Source organism: Trachemys scripta, chromosome 11, assembly GCF_013100865.1.
Source record: "Trachemys scripta elegans isolate TJP31775 chromosome 11, CAS_Tse_1.0, whole genome shotgun sequence".
Classification (NCBI taxonomy): Eukaryota; Metazoa; Chordata; order Testudines; family Emydidae; genus Trachemys; species Trachemys scripta.
Genome location: NC_048308.1, coordinates 1,685,474 through 1,711,906, shown reverse-complemented (window position 1 = coordinate 1,711,906; position 26,433 = coordinate 1,685,474). Strand labels below are relative to the sequence as shown.

Genomic DNA, 26,433 nt, shown 5'->3' with positions numbered 1-26,433 from the left:
GCCCCAGCCGCTCTGGTTGCTACTCTAGTCTAGTCTCCGTTTCCATTCAAAATCTGCCAAGATGAGGTGCATTAAAGGATTAGGGAAGCGTTTTCTAAAGTACATACACCACCACCCAGCTCCGAAGGCAGAGCGGAGAGCAGCGGCGGCTGCTGGCCGGGCGCCCAGCTCCGAAGGCAGAGCGGAGAGCAGCGGCGGCTGGCCGGGCGCCCAGCTCCGAAGGCAGAGCGGAGAGCAGCGGCGGCTGGCCGGGCGCCCAGCTCCGAAGGCAGAGCGGAGAGCAGCGGCGGCTGCTGGCCGGGCGCCCAGCTCCGAAGGCAGAGCGGAGAGCAGCGGCGGCGGCTGGCCCGGCCCCCAGCTCCGAAGGCAGAGCGGAGAGCAGCGGCGGCGGCTGGCCGGGCCCCCAGCTCCGAAGGCAGAGCGGAGAGCAGCGGCGGCGGCTGGCCGGGCGCCCAGCTCCAAAGGCAATGTCGCTGCCAGCAGCAGCACAGAAGGGTTGAAATGTGAAAAGTGATACTCAACAATATCACTTTTCACAGCAGACTTAGTGCCCCATTGCCACTCTTATTTCCGCCCTGCTACAGCCACCCCAGGGCTGACAGCCAGAGCCCCCCTGCCCCCAGGTGAGGGAGAACCCAAGACTGGGTGGTTGGGCTCCAGCTGTCCCCTTTATCTCTGCCTCCCAGGAGTGCATAGCCCCCTGGGAATGACAGCCAGAGCCCTTCAAAAAACACCCACACAGCTCGCTCCTCACCTGACACATTCCCATGCCCCATAGTTTGAGAACCGCTGGCAGGGGGTTAGGACCCAAGACCTGACCGAAATCTGGTGCTGGAAGCTCTCTGGGCTCTGAGTTAGCCGGAGGGCCTCTCTGGTTCCAGCCACAACCCCACCACAGGCGTAAGCAGCAAAACAAAACAACCAGGGGGGCTCCAGCTTTGGCCCCTCACTCCCCAGGCGGGCAGGGGCTGGGGCAGGCTCCAGAGGCGGCCCCCTCACGGGGAGAGGGAATGTCTCCCTGCTGCTCAGCAAGCCCCCGCGGCAGACAGGAGCTGGCTAAGAGACTGCAAAAGCCGCTGTGTTCAGCTCCCATTTGGCTGGACTGAGGGCTGGAGCGCCCAGACACAGACGGCTGCTGGCAGTTATGGGTTTGACACAAAGCCCGCTGAGGTCAACAGGAATCTCCCCACTGCATCAGGCCTGAGGCTGAGAGCCCAGCCCAGCCAGGTCTGGAAGGGCATTGTACAGGAGTAGGGCCCTGCCTTCTAGCTAGCCAGAGAGCACGGGCCGTCTCCAGAGTCCCCCGGCCAGATGGCTCATCGCCTGGACACCTGCCACGGTTCACTGTGTCTATCAAGCACTCCCCCCTGGAGACAAGGGCCTCCCCTTTCCGGCCCCACACATGGACTTGGAGTTAAGAGCATGGGAAATGCTGCCGAGCAGTACGCCCTCCTGCCGGCGATTGCCTAGAGACAGAACGGCATGAGCAAGCACAGAGACCTCCCCTCGGGCACCAGCCTGGCACACGGACATGGGCGGGCTCCCACGTGCCTCTGGATGGCCACAGTGAGCGACCCCGTTGTCACTAGGGACGGGGCCAACCATTTCCCTTCTGCCCGGCGGTTAAGGGTCTGCATTTTGCTGCTCACGGGGGCAAAGGGTCGGACTGAAGACAAGCCAGAGGAGAAACCTCCATTGTGACTACCAACGACCCTCACGTTGCCCTGGGTTGGTTCCTGGGCACAGTGACGCAACACACGGACGCCAGGCCAAATCCTTGCTTACCATCTCCCGCCCGCTTCCTACCCTACTTCCAATCCGCAGCTGCATCCTACGGAAAGCCTCAGCCAGAGCCATACAGCCTTCACGGCTTCGCTCACCAACGAGCAGCCGTGAGAAGACATTTCTCTTCCTCACCGCACCCCTAAGAGGAGCCAGGTCCCTGGCCAGACCCCCCAACCGGTGTGTAGTATTTATGTTACAGTAGCACCTGGGAGCCCAAAGATAAAGACTCCTATTGCGTTACCTGTGCTGGCCAGACCGCAGCACGCGGCCCCAGACAGCTCATAACCTACCCCGCGGAGCAGGTGACCCGGAGGGAAGGAACAGACAAACCGGGGAGGTCGGGGGTCAGAGGAAGGAACTAAAACGCATGTGCCTCGCCAGAGACACCGCACTCAGCAGGGCTAGCTTGGTTTACACACAGATTTCAGGTGGGATTGTCTCGTCTGACCTGCTGTGTAACCCAGACCAGAGAGCAGCCCCAAAATCATCCCTAGCGCAGATCCTTTAGGAAAACAGCCAGGCCTGATTTAAACATAGCCACTGACAGAGAATCTACCATGGCCCTTGGTAAACCACTCCCTCTTACAACATACGCCTTATTTCCTGTCTGCATTTCTCTAGCTTCCACTTCCAGCCACTGGCTCTGGTTAGATCAACGGGTTTCACCCTTTTTTCATTTGCAGACCCCTAAAAAAAACTGAATGGCGGTCCGGACCCCTTTGGAAATCTTAGACATAGTCTGCCGACCCCCGGGAGTCCACAGGCCGACAGCCACTGTGTTAACCCTTCTCGGCTAGATCAAAGAGCCCATTACGAAATATTTGTTCCCCATGTAGATACTTATAAATTGTAATCACCCGTTAACCTTCTCTTTGTCGAGATCAGTGTCTGTCCATCAGCCACCCCCTGGACAGCTCAGCCCCCCTGCCACACGCTCCCCTGCACTGCACCCCCAAACTCACATGGCCTGGCCCACAGGTGCCCCTTCCAGACAATTTCATGGATTTCTTATTGCAGTGAATTTGTCCTCAGCCGGCATCCATCCTGTGCGAGGCGCAGCCCAAACACACGGGAAGACCCAGGCCTTGCCTCCAAGAGCTCGGACGCACAACGGGCATAGGATGATTTAGTTGGGGTTGGTCCTGCTTTGAGCAGGGGTTTGGACTAGATACCTCCTGAGGTCCCTTCCAACCCTAATACTCTATGATTCTATGATTCATGTTGGTGCCACTGTCTTTTAATTAACGAAATACCCCTGAGCCGAACCCATCTGCCCCTCCACCTCTCCACGGGACCGGGGCCAAGCTGTTGTATGTGTCGGGGAAGCAGGGGGTCTCAGGAGGAGTTGGGAAGCAGGAACGTGGGGGTACAGACTAGCTCGGGACGGGCCTGGGGCCAGCGGCGGGAGACAAGAATGACCCAGGCTGGCACGGCTGCTGGAGCAGAGAGGGCAGGAGGGGAGGCGATGCAGGGCAGGGCAGGGCAAAGCAGAGCTGCGACAGGCCAGGACTGGAAGGTGGCCGGGCACCACGGGCAGGAAGGGGGAAGTGGGTGAGACCCTGCAGGAGGCAGCTGCAGTAATGAGAGGGCAGATGCGGGTAGGTGCAGAGGCTGAGAGAAAAGGCCGTGTTTTAGGCAGACTGGAGAGGTGACAGAGCCGGGGCTGGAAGAGGGGGCGAGACAGGGATGAGCCCTGGCGGTGCCCAGGTGACAGGAGGAAGGGGTGACAGAACCAGGCAGTGGAGGGGACAGAGGCAGTTCTAGCCATGGCAGACGGGAGGCGATGTTGGACCGGGATGCCGGCCTGGCTGGAGGAGGTCGGGGCGGTGGGTTGGCGAGTCCCTATATGGCGGGGCCCAGCCCATACAGGAAGGCAGATGATGGTGGCGCTTTCTTCTCCCCAGCCCTGCGGAGCCTGCTGCAACCCCCCCTCCTCACTCATCGGCCCTGCCCCAGCATATCCTCCCCCCGCCCTTCCCATCCCCGACAGCGCTCCCCCATCCCTGCACCGATCACAGCCTGGCTGTTCGCCTCCCTGCCCCATCTGGCTCATGTGTGGCTCCCCCCGGCACGTCCCCCCCCCATGCTGCATGGGGATCGGGGCTGGATCCCCCACTGGGTTCACAACGCGGCTTCACTAACTCTGATGCAGCATCTGCCCATCAGACCTGTGGGCCAGGGGACGGTCAGTGCGCCTTGTACAGCACCAAGCACTGGGGCGGTTCTTAGGCTGCAATGGGGGTGGAGACTCCACCTGGCTCTAGTGAATCAATCCAACTCCACTTCCCCCACCCCATGCACAGGCACTACGGGGGCGGGGATAGAAGGGCCTGATCCTGCATGCACCGGAGTTTTGCCATTGACCTACAGGGAGAAGGTCAGGGGTCGCAGGGTGGAACCCCAAAGCTGGGGGAGTTTTCTGGTGGCTATGTGAGCCCCGGGGCGGCTGTGGAGCGTACACAGGCCGGGGAGGGGGAGAGCGCCGGCTTGGAGATCTCGGGGAGCGCGCCCCAGCCCATGAGAGGTTTGGAACACATTCCAAGCGAGCTCCGCGGTGGAAGCAAAGGCCAGACGGGCGGGGCCTGAGCTGCTCTGAGCAGCCGTTGGAGAAGAGCTCAAACCCCTGCGAATTCACATGGACGTGAAACACAGAAACCAGCATGCCAAGTCCCGCCCGCACAGCCCCGCCGGCATTCGCAGGGACGGCCTGGGGCACATCTCACTCACTGGGCCTGGGGCAGCACTCGCGGGAGACCATGGAAAAAATCCCGAGCATTGCAGGAGACCTACCCAAGAGGGGGCACTCTTCCCTGCGGAGACAGGACTCGGCGGAGGTGCCTTTCAGATGAGGCGCACGGCCAAGGCCCCTGCCGTCTTGTAATCGTTGCAGACGCCGGGCTTCCCCCCAGGAGCAAAGCTGTCAACACCTGGAGCCCTGCCAAATTCCAACGCTGCCTCCTTTACATTCCCCCCTGCATTCACAGGGAGATGCAGCAGCCTGCTTCTTCCCAGCTTCACTCCACCCCAGAGGTGGCTGCATGTCAGCACTGGAGCGAAGTTCGTTGAGGGCTCCAGGCTTGAGAAGCGAGTCACACGTTCTCTCTCGTGGCTTGAGGGGCACAAGCGAGCTGACCAGTGGGAGCTGTGCATGACGTCAGGCTGCGTGCCTCCCCAGGCCTCACGAGATTCCAGCGGCTGCTTGCTCGGCCTTTGAAAGCTGCGTTTTCTTGGGAAATCGCATCAAACTTTATAGCTTCCAAAGGGCCAGAAAATCCTGGGAAATGCCAGACAATAAACAACCGGGCCAGCCAGTGACAGGACCAGCCCACGGGAGTAAATACACACAAGGCGACAGGTTCCAGATTAATGAATGCAAAGGGGACTGCTGGGTTATGACCCAGGTCCGTTCCCAAATATTGTCCTCCCTGTACAGAGACGAGATCTCCACCTGCAGGGTTTGGTGGCGCAGGTTAACGGGCAGGGAAAGGGTTGCTCTGTCCCTGGATGTCTTCTTCTCTGGAGGATGTGGCTTGTAACCTGGGAAGCCGAGGACACAGCCGTTTCACCCAGTAGCTTCCATGTCAAGGTCCCTCGTGACGCCTCCAGTACTACTTGTGCATTTTGCCATTCTGCCCCCACATCAGATCACCTTCTCTTCATTCAAATCCCTCTCCGCCACCCGCTGTTTCCCCGCCGTCCAGAGGAGGGGCGTTTCGGTACGTTTTTAGGGGAAGACCATGTTCTGAGTCCTCTCCGACCCCTGGATCTCCTGGTACATCTCATCCCCAGGTGGCCCAGTTGTGATCTTCACTATCCATCGTTCTTCTCCTCGAATGGGACGGGGACTGCCCCCTACCCAAACTGCCCGCCTGACTCCTCTAGGCACTGCAAAAGCAGAGGTGGGGCCTGTTTTCTGGGAGGGGTCTCTCGTCACTGCTCTGGGCCACCAATCCCACTGAAGGCCAATGTTCTGAAAGGCCGTGCCGGGCAAGGACCACCGCGGAGAGCTGGCGGTGAGATAGCTGCCCCCAGCACACACCCAGGGTAAATGCTGTGGCCACCCTTCCCCTCTCCGTTACACCAGCCGCTTCCATTTTCCATGGAATTGGTGTAACCGAGCGGAGAACCGAGGCCGAGAACTACCCCCACCCCGGAACACGACACTCAGAGGTGACATACGCGGGTGGACATTTGGGGCCACCCAGAAACATGAGGTTTAGGTTCCTAAGACCCTGCTTCCAAGCCCTTCCATTTGCATGGATGCTCCACACCCAGCACTAGAAGAGGTGCTGGTGGAGGCAGCGAAGAAGCCAACAGGGCTCTTGCAAGCCCAGCCAAACAGGGAAAGCCGCCGACTTCAATATGGCTGTTTCCGGGGCTGTTTCTAGCTAGACCATGGCATCACTGGTGGGGCGGAGGGGAACTGCTGCCCGGCCTACCGGTGATAAGCGAAGGATGCAAGCACCAGCGAGATCAGAGAGGAGAGCTCCCACTAGACCCAGGCCCAGGTTAGGATGGTGGGATGGTACCTGAACTGAGATCCAGCTGCAAGGGGAAGGAAAATCCTCCGTAGCATTGGTTGCTCAAGCCAAGATATGTTCCCTGTGGCTCTAGATCAGGGGTCTCAAACTCAATTTACCTTAGGGCCAGTGTTAGTCCTCCCAGTGGGCCAATAATGTCACTCATGCCGCCCAGAACCCGCCCCCCAAAACTCCACCCCCACCTGCCTAAGGCTCTGGGAGAGAGTTTGGGTGGGGGAGGTGGTTTGGGGTAGGGATTGGGGTGCAGGCTCTGGGAGGAGTCTGGGGGTGCAGCGCTTACCTGGGGCTCCAAGGCGGGGCAGGCTGGGGGGCCTCCGTGCACTGCTGCCCCCAGGCACCGCCACCGCAGTTTTCCATTGGCCACAGGGGTGCTCGGGGCGGGGGCAGCGCGTGGAGGCACAGCCCAACTCCACCCCAGGGCTGGCCGGCAGACACGTGGAGCGAGCAGGCAGATGCCGCTCAGCCCCCCTGCGCTGCCGGGGCCCCTGAGCGGGGAGCGCCCGGGGGCGGCAGGTGGGGCCAAGGGAGAGACCTGGCCCCAAAACTGCTGGAGCTCCGCGGGCCACATTGGGGAAGTTCGTGCAGCCACAGATGGCCCGTGGGCCAGGAGTTTGAGACCCCTAATCTAGATCTAACTCTCGCCGCGTACAAAACACGGACGCATTCCTGCAATTAACAACAGCTGCTGCACTAGTCGGTACCGAGGCCCCACGAACCAGCAATCCACGTGCTCCAAGCCAGGAGCTGGCAGCTGTTTGGGTCGAGAGCGCTTCCCCCCGCCACACCCAGAGCACAAGGCGGCGTGGTCAGGTGCCTTCGGGATGCAGGGTACCCCTCCCTTTGGAGTCCCCAGCATCAGCAGCTCCTAGACTGGATTAGTCCATCCTGATTAGCTGGGTGATTCGGGGGGAGTTTGGGGCTTGGCAGGGCGTTTCCTTCTACAAAGATTTACGATACATCACTGATTTCTGGGGGGGGCGGCTGGCCGAATTACCACCAGGCCTTCCGCAGGTAAAGGGCTGCTCCGGTCCTGCGCACTCAGGCAGCTCCACCGTGTGGCAAGGAAAGATCCCCTTCACGGTCACAAAGCAGCTAAGGGTCGGCGGTGCCCCAAGAAGAGAGAGAAGAAAGGACCATCCTTGCAATGGGACGGTGACCCCAGACTGGCTGCAGCCAGGGGCAGTTGGGATTTTGGCCTCGAGTCGAGAGAACGAGCCACACGCGAACAGATGTTAGTCATGTGGCTTGAATGCCCAACTGGGCGGCCCTCAGCCCCGGCAGGGAGCAGATGCAGCAACACCTACTCAGACCGGACTAGAATAGAACGTTCGCTGAGGTCCCAACAGAACTGGGAGCAAATATCGCAGGCGGAAAAGTCCCCTCCAAGCCGGCACCCTGTGGCCCGAGACCAGCCAGCCCCCCGAGGTGCTGGCAAGCGGGCGTGGCGTCGCCGAGCTGTGTATATCCAAGAGCAGCATGCGGGGAAAACAGCAGCGCTGAGGGAACGGCACGTTCATGATTAAACTCCTGGCTGCACCCAGGGGTCCCCTCGACCCCGTTGGCTTTGCACTTTTTCACCCATCGGTCTCAGTGCTTGCCACGGGAGAGCTAGCAGCAGCCGCATCCTCAAGCCACTGACAGGGAAACTGAGGCACCAGGCGCTCAGTGACGCTCTCCGGGCATCCGCAATAAAATCCACATCTCCTGGCTCCCAGCCCCACACTCCCCGCAAGCCCAGGACTGCCTGTCGCCCTGCATGGCTTGGGTATGGGGCAGCTCTGCCCGCAGAGTCGTGTGTGAGGTCACAAACCTCTGCCGAGGGCGGTGGTCAGGAGCTGCCACGCTGCTTGGGGGCCCCCAGAAGCAGGTGATTGCTGGGGGGCTCCACGGTCCCAGCTGGGGTGCGTAAGAGGGGGCCGGGGAGCCGTTCCCGCCCCCCATTGCAGGGCAGGTGGGGCCGAGTTCTCCCGGCCGGGTGACTCATCCCCAAACAATCCCTGCAGAAAAGCCCAGACCGTGTAGGAGGAACCATCACGTCGCCCCAGACGGTGAGACATCAGCCTGCATCCTGGTCCCCGCCCGCGCAGCCCCAGCTCGGGTTGACCCAGGGAGTGAAACGCCTCGCGAGGCAGCTTTGCAGGTGCTGGGGGGCAGCACAGGCTGGCTCTAAGAGGGGCTTCAGCCAGCATCCTGCTCCTCCCCCCCCACCCCTGGGGCGGCTTGCGGAGCTGCCTAGGGACCGTGACATGGCACACGCAGCGACGCTGGGCACGAGACGGGCTCTGGGCTGCTGGAACCAATACCAAGCCCCCGCAGACACGGCCCGGCTATTCTCCGGGGCTGAGTGACCCCCGGAGCTCACAGATGCCGAATATCTTTGCAGTGACAAAAAAGAACCAACAACCCCCAGCGTACTAAGTAAACACGACTTGCCCGTGCAGGGAGGGTGTGGCTGCCCCCTGCTACCCAGAGCCCCCGCACCAGCTGGGCCCACTCAGCGGCACAAGGACACACATTCCTGCATTCCTCAGCGCACAAAGCCCCGGCCAGCCGCCGGCCCGGGTTGTGGAGACCAACGGGGTTGCTGCCTTTTCATCTAGAGGGGAGGAGAACCTGCTGCAACATCAGCCGGCTTGGGCCTGGGCGGAGGGGTCTCTAACGGACCCTGCGGTCGACGGACGTGTCACAGGTCACCGGGGGACAACAGCCTAACGAGGCAGCGGAGTCTAGTGGTTAGAGCACAGGACTGGGACACAGGAGGGCTGGTCTCTGCCGCTGGCTTTCCGCCCCAGAGCCTGTGTCAGCTGCCCCCTCAGCGGGGACAGGGACTGGCACCCTGTCTCCCTACTAGGGGAGGGGCAAGGATGAGTGGCACCGGAGCACGGCTAACAAGGCCAGAGGCCGGCGTGGAACGGAGACGGGAGCTTGTCCCTGTTTTCCTCCCCTCCCTGCAGGATCTTTGGGCCCTGCCTGGCTTCGGCCACCATGGCCCGGGCATGCCCAGGCACTGCCATGCCTGGATCCCATGCGCGCGGTTCCGCCGGCCCCCGCGAGAGGCCAGGCAGGACTCCGGGGCCAGAGGAAACGCCATGGGGAAGCAGCGGCAGGACTCCAGCGAGCGACCCCTGCTCTGGCCCTACCCCACCCCCGTAGTGACCCGTGGGTAGCCCTGCCCCACAGCGCCCACGAGCGAGGAGCCCTTGCACAGAAACGACCCCAGAACCAGGCTCGTAAGGAGGAGGGGGACTCCACTGGTGATGCTGGCGGCGCACGAGCCTGTCCTGCTCCCAAGACCTGGCTGCATGACCCTCCCCGAGCTACCCACTGCCCTGGGAGCTGAGGAGCGACCAGTCCCTAATCCCTATCCCTTGCCGATTGGAGCTGGACGCCGGCACGGAGTCTGTGCCGCGGGGGCAGGGAGTCCTGGGATCCCCCTCCCCCCCCCCCCCCCGTCCCTCTCCCAAGCCTGGCGCAGGGCGCTCAGGGGACAGATCCCCGCACACCTGGCTGTCCAAAGAGTGAACTGTTTGGGGGTTTGCACATGAGAGAGGGAGAACCAGCGCTGGGTCTCCGGCCGTGCTCTGCGCCTTTCCCGCCCCCTAGCTGATGTGCGCTAGGGCCGTGCCCGGGGTGGGGGCAAAGGGCCAGGCCAGGGCCCCCCCTACCTGCTCCAAGCTTCTCCCAGCTGTCCCGAGCGCCTGGAGCAATTGTTTGTCTCAGAACCCGATGTCCAGGCGCTGCCTCTTGGCTCCCGGCGCCACTGGCCGCTCGCCAGCAGCCTGTTTAATAATGTACAAATGGCCATTAACTTAGATTTCGGGGGGGGGGGGGGAGAGAATATTTTGCAACAACAAGCAGCTTCTGGCTGCGGGCCAGCGAGGCACCGCGGAGGCAGTGCAAGGCAGGGGTGTGGGGAACGAAACCCCTCCCCCACCTCCACTCAGGGGCGCCCCCTCCTGGTCCCACCTGGGGCTCGCTGGTTTTCTCTTCCCCAGGCCTGGCTGCAAAGGGAAGGCCAAGCCAGTACCAGCAAGGAGATGGCAGCGGAGAGATCAGCGATAGTTTCACGGGGGGGGGGCCTCGACTGCCTGGGAGGGGCGGGGCTGCCCCCTGAATCTGAGGAATTTCAGTCGGGTGGGAAATAGACGGGGCCGCTGGACACGGGTCCAATCAAAGCAGGCGGGCGCCGGCTCCCCCGTGGCACAGCGAGGACAAGGAGAGGTGGCAGCCTAATTGGCTCAGACACAGCTGCCCTTTCCAAGGGGGCCGAGAGTCAGGGGCCTGGGCCCGATCGCCGGGCAGGGTTGGCGTTCTTTGCTGCCCAGCAGTCGCGCCGGGGCTGGGCACGTTGCATCACCCTCCCCGCCGCGTCTGGTCACTTCAGGCTGCAATGTTTGAGTGGCAGGCACACCCCGCTGGCACGAGCAGCGTCACGTCCCCCTCTTGGGGTGCCGGAGGATAACAGCCCCCTACTGCTGCTGTTGAATGGAGCTACCCCATTAGCTCCAGCCGAGCTCGGTGGGGCAGGCACGGAAGGGATCCGCGGGCTACCTTCGCACGCACCTAGGGCTCCTTGCTCAGAGCTGCTGCAGCCACCTCCACCTAAACTCCCATGAGCCTCTCTGCTGGCGCCAGGGCCAGGACGCCGGAGCGGCTGCGAATGGGGAGATGCTGCGCCCCACCCTAGCAGCCGTAGCCAGGACCTCTGGGAACGAAAGATCGCACATTGATGCAAATGCTCCCAGTCCGACGAGCCGAGACCCACGCAGGCCACCCCGCTGCTCCTTAGAGGGAGCCCGCTGGGAGCTGGGGAGCTAGCACACAAGGGGGGGCAGCGTCAACAACGGCTCCTGAGGGTCTCACCAGGCAGGTAGGGAATGGGCATGCGTGGGGGTCTCCCTGGCTCAGGCGCAAACCCAGGCTCCTGGCTGAGAGAGAGCAGGTGGGCTCCCCCCAGAGCACCCTGCTCTCGTCCTTCCTCAGCCATCCCCCACAGCCCCGACCGAGCCACGTTCCCCCTCCCTGGCCCTGGCCTTGGCTACTCGAGTGGAAAAAGCAGAGGCAGGAAGCGGCCGCGACCTTTGCACCAGCCCCTCGGCCTGCTCGGAGTCCGGCAGCGCCTTGGTAAATACGGACGCCAATGCCGCGGAGCAGAGGGGGCTGCTCGGGTGGGCCCAGGGGGAAGAGCCAGCAGGAAAGAAAGCACGATCAAAGGGGAATCCCAGGGACGAATCTTCCCCACTCGAGACCCATGAGGCTAGAACCCTCTCCCGAGGGCAGGGGGGGGAAGCCTCAGTGCTTGGCTCATTGGGACCCAGACTGGCCAAGACGCTAGAGAACGCTGCGGGAGGAAAGCTCTGCTCCCTGGGGTAGGTAAGGAGGCTGGCAGATCCCGACATTTANGTGGGAAGAGCCAGCAGGAAAGAAAGCACGATCAAAGGGGAATCCCAGGGACGAATCTTCCCCACTCGAGACCCCGAGGGCAGGGGGGGAAGCATTAGTGCTTGGCTCATTGGGACCCAGACTGGCCAAGACGCTAGAGAACGCTGCGGGAGGAAAGCTCTGCTCCCTGGGGTAGGTAAGGAGGCTGGCAGATCCCGACATTTAGGGTATGCATGTGCCCCCTTACCGTACGATCTGAGCGCCTCCCCCCTCTGTGTATTTAGCCTCACAGGGGTCTGTGAGGCTAAATACACAGAGGGGGGAGGCGCTCAGATCGTACGGTAAGGGGGCACATGCATACCCCTGTGAGGCAGGGCTCTTCATCCCCATGCACAGATGGGAAATCGAGGCACCGTGCAGCTAAGTGACTTGCCCAGGGTCACACAGGAAGTCTGTGGCAGAACAGGGACTTGAACCCAGGTCTTGCCAGTCTCAGGCTGGTGCCCTGCCCAGCCCCTCTTCTCCTCCGCGCTCCAATGGGCAGGGAGAGCAGGCAGGAGGGGCAAGTGGGAGCAGTGTGGGTTGTCGTGGGGACGGCTGGATTGCTCAGCACCTCTGGACACCCCACGGGGGGGGGGGGAGGGAGAGGGCAAGAAATCTCCCCCTCCTGCCACAAACCAACCTTTACAAAGCTACATCCTGCCCCTCCAGGCCCAGCGGCCGATCCCGCTCCAGGTCCCGGCCATGCTGGCTCAGGAAGGGGACTGGGATTCCTAGCCCACCCCCCGCCCCTCCAGGAACACACCCTCACGTGTCCTGCGCCTCCCTTCACAGACCTGTGCCCATTTGCCCCCTTCTCCAAAGTCAGGATGGGCACCAAAGCTGCCGTTTTAAAGAGACGGCCCTGTAGTCCACCAGCTGGCCCATTAGGCACTGGCCAGCACCTATCCCTGGGGACGGAGGGCACTCGGGGGCTGCCGCTGGGGCGGGGAGAGGCAGGGGGAATTAAGGACAGAGGGCACACGTGTGTCTGTCGCACAGACAGCGCTGTGCCAGTTCATGAGTCCAGTCACCATGGGCACAAGCCAGGGCGCGACCTGTGGACACCTCAGCTGGCCCACAAGCCCGAGAGCTCAGGACGTGGGATTGGGGGCACGATACCGCGACAATATCAATCCCTGGGGACTAGACCGGGCAGATTCCCAACCTCCTTAGAAGACTGAGCCCAGGAGAAATCCAGCCTGCTCCCAAGAGATGGCAAGGCCGGATCCTCCAGACCACGAAGGGCCGCAGCCAGAGGGAGTGGCCGGTCTATTGGCCATGGGACTCCAGCATGGGCAAAGCCAGCCAAGGGTGCCGAAGGAACGCGCCAAGGACCGCCTGCCTTTCTCCTGGAGCCTGGCCCCTGTATACCTGGGCTGAGGTCCCTGGGCAGGGTACATGGGACGCACACACCTTCCTTGCTCAGTGAGCTTCCCCAACCCCACGCATGAGCCTGTGGCCTTCAGAGGACAGCAAGTAAGTGCTGGAGGGCTCCAAACCAGGGCCGCCCAGAGGATTCAGGGGGCCTGGGGTCTTCGGCGGCGGGGGTCCTTCTGCTCCGGATCTTCAGGGCACTTTGGTGGTGGGTCCCGGAGCGAGTGAAGGACCCGCTGTCGAACTGCCGCCGAAGACCCGGAGCGGAAGGACCCCCCGCCGCCGAACTGCCGCCGAAGACCCGGAGCAGAAGGAACTCCGGGTGTTCGGCAGCAGATCCTTCACTCGCTCCGGGTGTGTTCGGGGGCACTGAAGGACCTGCCGCCGAAGACCCGCCGAAAACTCTTGTGGGGGGCCCTGAAAACTCTTGTGGGGGCCCCTGCAGGGCCCAGGGCCTGGGGCAAATTGCCCCACTGTCTCCCCCCCCGGGGCGGCCCAGGTCCAAACCACAGCAGAGCCTGCTTCCCAGAGTGAGCGAATGCAAACCGGCCATTCCCGCGCAGGCCTGCAAGCCATGCAATATTTATTCCTTCCCCCGGCCCCCACCCCGGCAGCAGCTAAGTGCAAAGAAGCCATGGACTGCTTGGCAAGCCAGGCCAATAAATATTAACCCAGGTGGCGGATTTTCCCGCTAACGCACAGCCACACGCCTGCCGCGGAGAAGAACTGGGCTCACCGGAGAATGCAGAGTCTGACCCAGCACCCAGCCGGTCGCTCGCTAGCCAATCGCAGGGGGCCCGGCTGGGCGAGAAGTCTGGCTCTGGGTACCTCCCGGCTCCAAGCGCTCTGCGGACGCCATGAGGACAGCCTCGCCGCAAAGGGGGTTGGGACTTTCGGGTGCCTACGCGGCCAGGACACGACACATGGCAGCCGGCAGCCCATTCCCTGCATGCTGACTCCAGGCTAGCGTTGAGACAGACCCGGCCTGGCCACACCGTCTGCACTTGGTGTCTGGCTGCATCCAGCCGCCTCCATAAAATCTTCTCCCTTTATACTCACTGCAGCCACACGGTCTCCCACTGAGCGGGACCTGCGCCCCTGCAGCCAGGAGCGGCTGGGGAAGGGTAGTTTCCTTCCAGGCCTTTCAGTCTAACCTGTGGCCCCAGCTACTACCGCGGTCAGGGTCACGGTGTCAGAAACCAGAATTAGAGCAGCCGATTCCCCCAGGGAAGGTCGGGATAAAACTTCCACCCAGCCCGGGCAGTGGTGGCTGGGACTTCACCCCGCGTGCCGCTCCAGGGGAAAGCAGCCACTCAAACCTCCCCCGGAACGGGCTGACCGAGCACTGCCACAGCACTCCTCTGCTCGGAGAGCTCGGCAGCATGAACACGAGCAGCCTCGCCACCGCCCCCCGGGGAGACGGGGGTCTATGAGCCCTGTCCTTCAGATGGGGAAACTGAGGCTCAAAGAGGAGAACTAACTTGCCCAAGAGTCAGGCATCCTGTGCTATCCACAGTAACTGACAGTGACTCTCTGCTGGTCCCCCCCCCACCCCCAAAACATAATGAGTGGGGAACTGGCTGCTGAGAAACCAAGTCGGCCACAACCTGCGACCCCTTGGATTTTGCCAGCGGAGGTATCGTCCTGCATGCAGCTGCTGTTAACCGTGAGCTGGGCTAGGCACGCCAAGGTGCAAAACTGACATTTCCAATAAAAACCAGCTAAAGAAATAAACCCCAGGCACTAAGCCCGCGTGGTCACTGAAGATCTGCTGGCTCAATTCCAACCTGCGCCCTCCCCAATTTCCCCTCCCACATCAACGGGAGGCAGGTTGCGAGTAGCCTTGCTTGCCCTTTTATAAATGGCTGTCGTGTTCCTCCCCAGAGCCAGCTGCATCAAGTCAGGTGACACAGTACTCTATACATATGGACTAGGGGGAGAGGAATCCTGTCCTCACGCCACTTGCGTGGCAGGCCCGACACCCAGCAGAATTGGCAGGGTTCTGCCTGGCGAAGGCAGGACGCAGCGAACCTGCATTGTGTGTGCCACAGAGCGATACTCTATGCCAGCGGGCAGGAGAGTCGGGAGGGCGGGGCCAGGCCAGACTACACCCAGAGACCATGATCTGCCCCCCTCCCATTCCGGCTGGGACCCCCCACACCCAATGATCCGGCCCCATGAAAAGCACTATATAAAAAATCAACCTAGAAGGATTGTCCATTCCATGGATTCGGCGCCAGCTGGCAGCATCCGGAAGGACGCAGAGGCCTTCCCTTCCCAGAGGCCCTGGGGATGGACGGGAGGAGGGGGGGACCTCTCCAAAATCTTCCACTACACGTGTGAGCATTCTCAGCATCCCAGGAGGGGCTGGGTCACAGATCGCCCCTTCCCATGCTCCCTCCATCCCGGAATTTGGGAAGCAACCAGGGTTCGGTGAAATGGATCCAGTCCCAGCGCAGCACCCCGCGTTACTCGTTCAGGCACCTCTCCCTCTGTTATAAGAATTGCTGTCAGACAAACACCAAGCTGGGGGGGGGGGAAGGGGGCAAACTTCTGGGATACACTTCCAGCTGCTGAGCCCAGCTTCCAGGCAGAGAGATTAAAACAGCCCGGGGTCAGAGGGCCCAGGGGACGGCAACGTGAAAGGAGCCATCGGACGCACTGCGATCACTCCAGCCAGTCCCGAAACGGCGCCTCGGCCAGCAACACGACACAACCGCGCGGGCTAGGAAGTGACCGATGCCCCGGCCCTGGGGCTGGTGACCCCCAGGGCGGGGGGGTCACATACACCTGTCAGGGGTTCCAGTCCCCCAGCCCGTCCGTACTGGTGCCCGCTAGACAGGCCAGTGCTCCCGGTTTGCAGATGGTAGAGAATTGGCCTTGCCAACTGAATTTCCAAGAGGAATTCAGCCACGACACCAAGGGGCACCAGAGCCTCCGGTCCCCGGAGCCGGCAGGGCCTCAGGTGTACCCAGCACAGTGCACGCAGCACCCCCCTCCCTCCGCCCCCGGGCACTGATGCCATACAGGCAGAAGGGAGCCCCCTCCAGTAACCCACACTAATGACTATGTACCCGAGTCCCAAAAACCAAAGGGCTGACCCTCCCCCAGTCTGGGATCTGGGCTCCGCTCTCTTGCTCTGGATTATTAAATGCATATTACATGTGTATGCTCCAATAGAGAGAGAGAGAGTGAGAGTGTGTGTGTGTGTGCGTGTGTGCACGCGCGCTTGCGCGCCGAGCTTTTCCCTTCGCTGCTAACCCCTGCCTGGTATCTAGATAAACCTCCACGGTCCTGTGCCCCTCACGATTGTTACTATCCATTAGGGCAGGGACCTGAGAGACACAGAGGATAAACCTGCGACAGAGAACAGAACCAGACCTCGCCGGTGCACCAAGGGCTGGGTCACTGCTCCTCCCAAAGTGCTGATGGCTGTCCCAGCAGCTCTCCCGGGAGCCTCGGGGACGGGGGACGACACTGTCTGTTTGCTTTTTTTTTTTCCTGGAAACCTTTGGGGCGCTTGAGGCAAACCTGCAGGAACCCCTCCCCATCGCTGCACGACGGCGGGACGGTAACCGCTCTCTAGCGAGGCCACGCGGCCTGGACCACGGCTGCAAGGAGCAGATTGCAGAAGACGCAAATACGTCTCGGGTTCTGGGCAGCCGAGACGGCGAACGGGCTGTGTGGAGGGGAGGGGATCACAGAAAGGGCCAATCTCATGCTTTCTAGGTACCTATCAAAACCCGGCTCTCGCCCAAAACTCCCTCCACCCACCCCGGCAAACGACGGTTCTTATTTCTATCTACTCCGACACCCCCCACAGGAGCCGAGCGGCGACGAACGCAGTTACAACACGGCAGTGCAACCCACAGACCCCTTGATTTTCATTCTTTTGGCTTTTTAAACCAAATGAGAAAGTCCCGTGACCGAGGCAAGCCAGCGAAGAGGAAACAGGCCGGCCACACGCCTGGATCCTACAGGCCCTTTGACTTCATCACAACTCCACGCACAAAGTCCTACTTTGCTACAAGCCACTGTCCTCCTGCTGAGTGAAAGGGCAAAACCCGCCCCGGATCCGGCCTGCAGCCCATGCCGCCCTCTGGCCAGGCCCAGTTTTGCCTGCCAGGGAGTACATATCCCAGCTGTGTCCAAACCGCTCGCACTTTCCTTTTCACCCAGTGAGCACATTCCTCCCTGCAATCCGGCTGCTAAGAAACAGATCGGCCCCTGGGGTCCCCCGACCGCAGCTCCTGCACCCGTGAAAGCAAACCGGGACGTAGGATAATACAGTGTGTCCTGGATTCCCGTCCGGCGCAGGGGACGGATCCAAACACCCGTCTCCTCTCTCACCCAGTGCAATCAACAGTCATGGCTCCATGCCCCCCACTCCAGCAGAGCTTTGCACATGAGCTAGGAAAGGCCACGAACAGAGATGGGGATGGATCCAGAGATGCCTTTCATACGCTCTCGGAGTTCAGGGGTGGCCAGACCCGTCTCTGGCTCTACACGGGGCGCTCCCAGGCCCGGCGTGGGAACTCTAGAAGTTTGGGAGGCTCCGACAGACACCTGAACACGCCAAAGGCCGAGTCAGATGTTTTCAGAGAACTGGCTCTTGGCAGAGAGAAAGACTTCCTCTGTTTACTGCTTCTGCCCACGCCACAAACCACAATCCCTCCTTCGCCCCGAAGAGCCTTTTCCGGGATGTTAGGTATGTTGCAGTAGTTTCTAGGAGCCCCACGGTGCTAGGCGCTGTACAAACACAGAACAGACAGTCCCCATCCCAAAGGGCTTATCAACAATGATATCTGGGCATTCCCAGCCAGGGGCGAGGCTAGAAAATCCTCCTATGATCTGAGTTTGGAGCCAGGGTTTGGGATTTTACCAGTTTCCCTGGGCACAGTTTCCAAAGGACACGGACGTCTGGCTAAAAGATCTGCTCTAGGAATTATTTTAGGGCCATTCTCCGGCCCGTTATCGAGGAGGTCAAAATAGATGTTCACAACAGTCCCTTCTGGCCTGGGAATCTATCTATCAATCACATGGCGGCGTCTCCATCGTTCGGCGAGTCGCTCTAGCTCAACCACCAGATATGGGCTGGACGCAGGACTCCCTGCAGGAGGATCTCTGGCCTGGAGGTCAGACTAGATGGTCAGAATGGCCCCTTCTGGCCTTGCTCTACGAGTTTGTGGGCTCTCCAGTTTTGCACACTGCCAATCGCACAGCCGTAGCTGGAGGAAGACGCATCCGGCCAGGCAAGGACAAGGCTCTGTGGTTTCTACCCCTGGCTCTGCCGCTCACTCCCTGGGTGACTATGTGCCTCAGTTTCCCTAGCTGTAAAACGGACGCCTACCTCCCGGGAGGACTCACTATAGCACACAAAGACAGCTAAGGACAGGGGGCCTCCTTGCCTGCATCTCCCCTTGATGTGCCGATGTGGAGAGGGGGCAGCAAAACCCCTCCTGGTGGGATCTGCCGGCAGGATTAGGCTCTCGTGCCCCCGTTTTGTTCTGTCGGGAGTGGCAGGGAGCCAGGCTCCGGCAGGCTTTGCCCCAAGGTTTGGGATCAAAGGGGCGTCGGCCGTTCCAGAGGACAGCGGAGACAGAGAGGGGGTGGAGGTCTCAGCTGGGAACGACAGAGGCTCTGTAGCTACACATGGGAGGCTTCGCTTGCCAGTCTCGGGGGGTGGGGGAAGAACAGGGGGAGCTCCCTCCCCCACGCGCACACACAACCCCAGCCAGAAGGGAGCAGTGATTTGTAAGCACGTAAAAATTCCCAGAACCGTGCTGACCCCTGGCCTCGCTGCCGAGGGCTGGCCGCTCGCCGGCCGCAGGGACAGCCTTACATGGGCATCTGCAGCGGCTTAATGCTTCCCAGATGAGGCACTGTGTGTCGGGCCCGAATTAGCATCCCGGCCTGCTCCCCTGGCCCCGCACCCCCTTCACCGCAGGCCGGGAGCCCCGTGCCCCACAGGGTGAGGGGCTGGCAGCCTCCTGCGTGCGCCCCCCTTGCCGTAACGATCCCACAGCCGCCCCCTCACACACACACACACACACACACACACACACACACACACACACACACAGTGAGCAGGGACAATAAGCCGGGTCCTCCCAGGGCATGGGAACGGCCCGATCCCCAAGCGGAGGAAGCGCTGCCTCTGGGGGGGATGGCGGGGGGTAGGTGCCAGGTGCTCTCAGTGGGACAGACACTGGGGGCGACAACCACAGCTGGCACAGTACAGCCCCTTCCCAGCACATCCCTGCTCCGCCCCACACATACACACACACACCCCACTCCCCTCCCCGTCACGCTTGCCCCGCCCAGTCACACACGCACCCCTCCCACTCCTCTCCCCGTCACACACGCACCCCCCCACTCCCCTCCCCGTCACACTCGCCCCGCACAGTCACACCCGCACCCCCCCCACTCCCCACCCCGTCACACTTGCCCCGCACAGTCACACACACACACACACACACTCCCCTCCCCTCCCCGTCACACTCACCCTACACAGTCGCACCCCCTCTCCCCACTCCCCTTTACACCCTCCAGCCCTTTCCTCTCACTCTCTCCACCATTCTCCTCTAACTGCCCCGGCGCTGTTGCTGCAAACCGCCCCCGGACTGCGGGCTGGAGGTTCCACATTGGAGCTGGGGGGCTGTTTCCGGCTAGCGCAGACGTCCCCACACTAGCTCTGATGGCGCTGACCCACTACGAATAGCAGCGTAGCTGCCACGGCTGACCAGCAGGACAGGCTGGCCACCCCGAGTCCCATCCCACCCAAGGCCCAAGGCCGGACCTGGGGCAGCCAGCCCCCCCGACACTCGCTCCGGGGACGTCTCCTCGGGGAGCGGGGAGTCACGGCGATGCTCCCACAGGTGAATTCATGCCGGGTGCAAGCGGGCGGGCTGCAGCCCCCGCTAACAAAGGCTCGCCATGGCCCTCTGCGTGCACAGCCCTGGACAAGGACAGCAGCTACCAAGCCCCTGAAGCTGGGCTTCGAGCCAGACTGGGGCTGAATGGGGGCAGGGGGGCGGCCGGGTAAAACACACCGGAGGCGGGGAGGTGGTGTCTTTAGTCCATGCTCCAGCAGGGCCCAGGGGCTTCTACAGAAGGCGCCGTCCTCTTGGGCTCTCCCCTACAAGGCCCACCAGCTGCGGGCATCTCCAGCCCGCGATGCCAGGCCCGGCTGCCGGAGCGCAGGCTGGACGCAGAGCTACGGGAACCACTGGGATTTCACCTCATCAAGGAGACTAGCTGGAGTCTTTCCCTTACAGTCTCCAGTTCCTTCTGGGGACCTACACGGAGAGGGAGAGTTTGTACCGGTCTGTTCACGCCCCGGCCATCAGCAGCGCTGCAGGGTCAGGTCAGACTCCAGCCTCCTGCTAGCTTTAAGCTCCCCAGATTCAGGGCAACGGCTCAAGACCCTTCCCGCAAGCTTCGGGCACCGCGTTTCGGTCCTGGACCAACGGGAGAGTGCCGAGAGCAAGGCAACAGGACGAATGGCCTCGCGAGGAAGGTCCTCAACTAGGACTCGGGGGATCCAGCTTCAGTTCCAGTCTCTGCCACAGCTTCTCTGCATGACCTTGGTCACATCACTTGATCTCACTGTGCCTCCCTTTCAGACATTGCCTAGCGCAACGGGGCCAGGATCTAAACAGCAGCCTCTATGAACCAGCATGATACGTGTAACAGCCCCCCCCCCATCTCCCCCGAATGCTAAGACATTTTTCAAGGAGAGGGCAAATGACCTGGACGTGCCGAGCCGGGGGGTGGAATTCTGCCGGGACAGCTGCCTACAAACACGCAGCAGGGACCTGACAAAGAAGACAGGGATCATCTCTGCTTCTGAGTAGCCCAGGGCAGAACAAGAGGTCACGGGATTTGGGCTGCAGCCGGGGAGGAGGGGAGTTTCGATGAAATATTTAGGAAAGAACATGAAGAGTCTAAGAATAGCCCGGGCGAAGGGACGGGCTGCCAGGGAGGGCGTGGAATGGCGGCCAGGGCAGAACAAACACCAGACAATCCGGGAGGGTTGAGCAATCGTTAAAATGTCCCTGCAGGTGGCTCTCAGCAGGTCTGATGAGCAGCTCCCCTCACCTCCCTGCTTCTCGAGCCCTCAGCCGCCGGCCCATTCCCAGCGGCGCTGCCTCCAGACGGGCGCCCCCTCGGCCACACACCGCACTTGGGCCGACAGGGCAGGGAGTGAACAGGGCCAGAGACGGGGATCCCTTCCGAACCCCCCACAGCCCGGGTCTGCTGACACCCCTGGCGGGGAGAAAGGCTGCGGGGCTGTCGGTCCAGCATTCGACAAGACGCAGCCCAAGGGGGACAAGCCCCCCTCGGCTGAGGTTTGCGCTGGGGAGGGGGCTGGCAAGGGCCTCCTGGAGCTGCAATGCCCAAGCCGCTCATGGCACAGGAGCCCACGTGGGCCCTGGCCAAGGCCGTGTGCAGCACCCACCCTGCCCCTCTGCTTCTGCAGCTAAGGAGCTGCTCAGTTGTCTCAAACCTCTGCCCCCCCCCCCCCCCCGGATCCTGCTAAAGCTTTGCACCCCCCCCTTTTTAACAGTCTTCTGCCTCCCCACCTATCCTGCACACGCACACAGCCTCTTGCTATCCTAGTGTTTCAGTGGCATCCAACCCCTTGGCACCAAGGAAGTGTTGTGCACCATTCAGCAGCTGCTGTGCTCCACCCCAGAGGGGCTGCATTTCCCTAGCGAAGAAGGGGCTATCTGCACCGTATATGTCTCTACAGCAGCCGTTACTGTTGTGCCTATGCAACATTAAAGGCCACAACGTTATGTGTCCTGAGACGGGCCTAAAAGACCCTCAGCCGTATCAGCGCTGTCCCCACTCACAGTTCAGAACCAGTGCAGCTGAAAACAAGAACCGAGCCAAGACTCCAAACTCCCACTGAACCGGCGCTGTGCAGCCACACTGACCCAAACCACTGCAACCAGAATAGGCACCGACCAGAAACCCCAACCCCTGCTTGGGTTCCGAATCACGCTCAGATGCAAAATCATCAGGCTGGAGAGGACCGGTTTGTTTTCCGGTGCCTGGCCGCGAGCAGACGTGAACATGCCGACATCGCCAAGTCAGCAGAGCCCAAAGGAATTGGGAGAGGTCAGAAAGCGCCGCATTTCAGGCTGTTTATCTGAATTCACAAGTTTCCCAAGTTCCCTGGTCACTACTGACAACATAAGGACTGCGTCCTGCCCTCCACCCACCTCTGCCCCACTGCCCGTGATGCACTGGACAGATCATTTAGCCCTTGGGGAGGCCCCACGGAAGAACGTTACCACGCAGCAGAGAGCTTGGGAAATGGAATTCTTCCAGCCTCCTGGCAGAGCGACTCCAAAGCCCCACTTTTGCCAACTTTCTATGGCACAAACCCATCCAGGATGTTGCTGTTCACGCTCTGGATCTCTGTCAGGGAGAGAGGCTCCAGGCTGACAGCGTCATTGACTGCGGAAGCTCTGGAAACCGCTGCTGGAGTTGAGGCCGCTGCTGGATTGCTCCCTGGGCGTTCGATGTAACAGATCTCGCCTGTCAGAATCCATGTACCCTGTTCTCTAGAGCTCCTCCACCGTGCTCGGCACCGCCGTACTCACGGAGCCAGTTACGACAGGCGGTGTTCAACCATACAAAGAAGCTTCCACACAGCTCGAACCCCAGCTTGGTCTGTGGACTCCCTAATGTTTACCACGGGCCACGCCCTGCCTGCAATTCTGTACAGCACAGAGACATCTAGTGGTCAAATAATGCATTGCAAGTAAATAGAAGCACACTGCTTTTTCGCTGCAAGTGATGACTTCCAGTACGCGAGGGGGAGCGTTCCCGCCCCGGGTCGAGAGCAGGCAGACCTCAGCTGTGGGGACGATAAAGGGGATTTGGTGGTGAGGCCACCGGACACAGACAGACCCTGGGGTTCGCTCTGGCTCTCCAGCTCCCAGCCTGCACTGCCCAGCATCACCACTAGGGGCGTCCCTAAATCCTGCTCATGCAAGGACAGCTGAGCGCACCACACAGTGCTCTCTCCGGGTGCATGGGGAGGGAAAGGGGTGGAGTGAAGGGAAGGATTTTTTGGGGTAGCGTAAAGCACCCAGAGGCACCTGTGACCCCAAGGTAGAGCCCCAGCTCATCTGCTCGTGGTGGAGCAGGGATCTCTCCTGGGAGCAGCCACCACAAAGCGGTGTAGCGTTTCCTGCGTCTGGCCAGGTCAGAAACAGCACCTGAGCGAACGCGGCTCACTCTTGAGGGACTCCACTATCCCCAAGCGGGGTGAGACACTCACGGCTTGTGAACAGCCCGGATGTGAGCCCCGGCATGCAGCCAGCCCTCAGAGGAGACCCTACAATAACAAAACAGGCATGTGTGGCCCTCGGGGGCCACCCTGCAATCACAAGCCAGACAAGCCCCGTCCTCGCCACCAGCCCTCCCAGGACAAACCAGGGGTGGCTGGATCTCATCCGACGGCCGTTCTCGTGAGGGTGGGCAAGGATATTAGGGAGCCGGAGAGCTCAGGGGAATGAGGGGGAGACTTTTGTCCCCCAGGGCCTGATTCTGATCTCACTCGCGCAGACGCAAGACAGGAGAGAGCTACAGCCCAGCCCACCCCACCACTGGCACCGAGGCTTAAGCGAGCTCCGGAGGCTGCCGGCCCCTCCTGTCCCTGGAAGGGGTCCCTCCAGGTCAGGGCAGCGTGGGAAGAGCTGATCTATAACGGACTTCATCAGGCCTCTGGAAAAGGACCCGGATTCCTTCCACGCCGAGGCGCCTTCCTTCCCGGGGATGTTCCCAGGAGCATAAACGTCCAGCATCTCTGCAAGCGGCAGCCCTGGTGCCCCAAGACCCAGGCCTGGTGTTTTACAACCAGCCTCAGGAAGTTTCACCGTAACATTGACCAGATGGCAGCAATTTGAGCAATCAAGGGCTGAATGCATTTGGAGCGAGCTTGAAGGAAACAGCTCTCTGGTGGGGGCCGGGGGGAGGAGGGGGGGCAAGCAGCCCCATCACCAGGAATGCAGGGAGGGAAGGATGCCTGAAGCCTGAGGTAAGCCTTATTAATAGCACAGGCTGATTTGACGGTGACGGTTAGCAGTGAAGGAGTCCCTCCCCCAACCCTCTGCGGTTCAGTGACTATCTCACGCAGCAGACGACAAATCCAACTCCATCCTGTGCAGTACTCCCCTCTGATCTCCGGGGGGCGCCACTCCCCTCCAGTTCACACGGCGGGCCTCATTCCCCCACCCCGCCTCGCTACAGCCCTGCTAGCTCGCACAATTTTATCACGAGCCTCGTGCTACGTGCTGCTTTTCCTAAAGCCCCAGTTCCTGGACCCAGGAATCACCGAAAAATCACAGCTTTCCTTTAAAAAAAATAATAATAATTTTGTAGCCCTTGTGGTTTGGGGGAAAGGTCACGGCCGCGACCTGAAAGGACGACACCGCCAGAAAACAAATCCGAACCTAAAAGCCATGTTTGTTTTTTTAATCTCACGGTTTTTCAGCCACTCTCGGGATTTTGGTGGTCTCGGGGTCGGCAGTGCTGCAGATTAGGATTTCAAGGTGCAGCGACACATTACGTTGGCTCGACTTGATCTAATCTACTCTACACAGCAACTGTCCTAAGCTCTAGCTGTACGAAGTCCTCAGCTCCCTGCCTTTGCACCGACGGCAGTGCTCAGCCATCGCTCCAACAGTCCGGCCTACGGAGCCCTCTGCATGCAAAAAGGAGAGAGGAAAAAACTGTGCCCAAGTCCCCTGGTTTCAGCCGCCTCCGGAGGGACACCAATCCTGAAGTCACCATCTCCCCTCGGGGCATCGACCACACCTGTGCTGAAAAGGCTGCCACCAGCCCTGACTTTAACCCACTGCTGTAGCTCGTGGGGACTACAAGTCCCAGCATGCAGTGCTCCACCCTGAGCTGAGCAGCGCATTGCCCGCTGGGAACTGTAGTCTCTGGTGGTCGCATCACTGGCCCTGCTCCTCTGCGGATTTCAAAGCACCCCACAAGCATTCATTGAGTGGACACAGCCCTCTGAATGTGACCCTCTGGGGCTGACGAGAGAGACACTGCGCCTGGCAAAGTGCAGGCGCGGCTTCTGAAATGCAGAGCTACCTGTCTCACTAAGGCCCCCATCCCCGGAGCACCTGAGCTCCTCATAGCGCGACGTATCTATCCTCACAACCCCCCAGCCGGTGAGGCAGGGCAGGCTGCTATCCCCATTGCAGAGCCAGGGACGTGAGACGTGGCGAGACCACCTCACACACGTCTGCTCGATTCCCACGGGTCGGAGAGCCAAGTTCTCCTGCAACCCGCTATGCGGCAACCCCCCAAATGATACGAGAGCACACGGTTCGGACCGGGTCTGCAGATTGCAGCGTGGATGCAGCAGGGCGGTTGCAAAGCCCGGGGTTCCCAGTGCAGTGTGGACGCTCGAAGTCCCACAGATCCGGGCTTTGCGTGCAATGCAGGCGTACCCTGAGCGGCCGCCCCAAGGTCACAGCACCGTGTGGCAGAGCAGGGCTTGAACCTAGATCTCCCAAATTCCCCAGCCCAGTGGCTGGGCCTGTTCTTTCAGGCCGTGGTTGGCTGTGGCTGGCTTTGCCCCGCTCCCCCCTGCTGCAAAGGTCTCTAATTAACGCCCCCACCTAACGCACAGGAAACTGGGGCTGGGGGCTGAATTCCCTGCCCTGCTCCCGGAGCAGACGGTAACTTTGCACCCATCCTTCTGGCCTGCGGAGCGGCAAAGAGACAGGCTCGGATCTGCACCGCTGGGAACGTACACAGCTGGCCAGGGACTAGAATATTCTCAAGAACTCTGCCCCATTCCCCCGCCTTTGCCGCTGGTTTATAGGTGCAGCCCTTTCCGAGCGCGCCGGCCAAACCTCTGCTTCAGAGCAAACAGAACCCAACAGGTTTTTACAGACCTGGTCAGGTGATCGGCCTGGGCTGGTGCTTTTTAAAGGGGCACTGCCGTGGCTGGACAGGAAGGACGACCTTGCGAGGGGAAAGATGCTGCGTCAGGACACAGCTGACCCAGGGTCAAGTCCTGATTTCACCACCGCCCCCCTGGGGGACTGCTGGAGCGTAACCGACCGCCTCCGGGCCTCCTCCTTCCTCTCTGTGCGGCGTCTGTGTAGATCGTAAAGTCTTCGGGGCCGGGATTGGCTCTTGCTCTGCGGTTGTACAGCCCCTTGCACAGTGCGACCCGGAGCTGCTCCGAGACTAATTATGAAGCTAGTAGGGCTAGCAGATCTGTTGACAATCTTATCTTTTAGGATGGGTCCCCTCTCCCTGCACC

The 26,433-nt window shown here is 61.1% G+C and overlaps 1 protein-coding gene across 7 annotated transcripts in view; it reads right to left on the bottom strand.

The window, feature by feature from the left end:
* The window catches only part of TNS1 (tensin 1), a 250,960-nt gene that overhangs the window by 184,324 nt on the left and 40,203 nt on the right, over positions 1-26,433 (bottom strand). The window lies entirely within an intron of this gene.